Source organism: Geospiza fortis, unplaced genomic scaffold, assembly GCF_000277835.1.
Source record: "Geospiza fortis unplaced genomic scaffold, GeoFor_1.0 scaffold112, whole genome shotgun sequence".
NCBI classification, from domain to species: domain Eukaryota; kingdom Metazoa; phylum Chordata; class Aves; order Passeriformes; family Thraupidae; genus Geospiza; species Geospiza fortis.
The window spans coordinates 14,329,609-14,329,971 of NW_005054298.1; positions in this window are offsets into that span (position 1 = coordinate 14,329,609).

The window sequence follows — 363 nt, forward strand, 5'->3', positions numbered from 1 at the left end:
CTCCAGCTCCGTGCCGGGGGCGGGGGAGACGCCACGCTTAGGCAGAGATTTATTTATTTGATTTTACTGGGCTGGGATTTTTTTTTCATCTCTCAAACACCCACGAGGGAATTGCAGCCCCTGGAATATTAATGCCACACAGGACGCCAGCTCGTTAAAATGTCACCTGGCTGTAATTTCTCCTGTGTTTATTATTCCCCAGGGAGGGCGAGCTCCCATTCCTCCTTGCTCGCGGTGGTCCCGGCGCACGGGGCAGCCCTGCCCGTCCCCTTCACTGCAGCATGAGCGCTGCTCGATCACATCACCCAAAATGTTTCTGGCCCTCTTCCACCACCGCAGAGGTGGGCTGCACCGTCTCCAGCA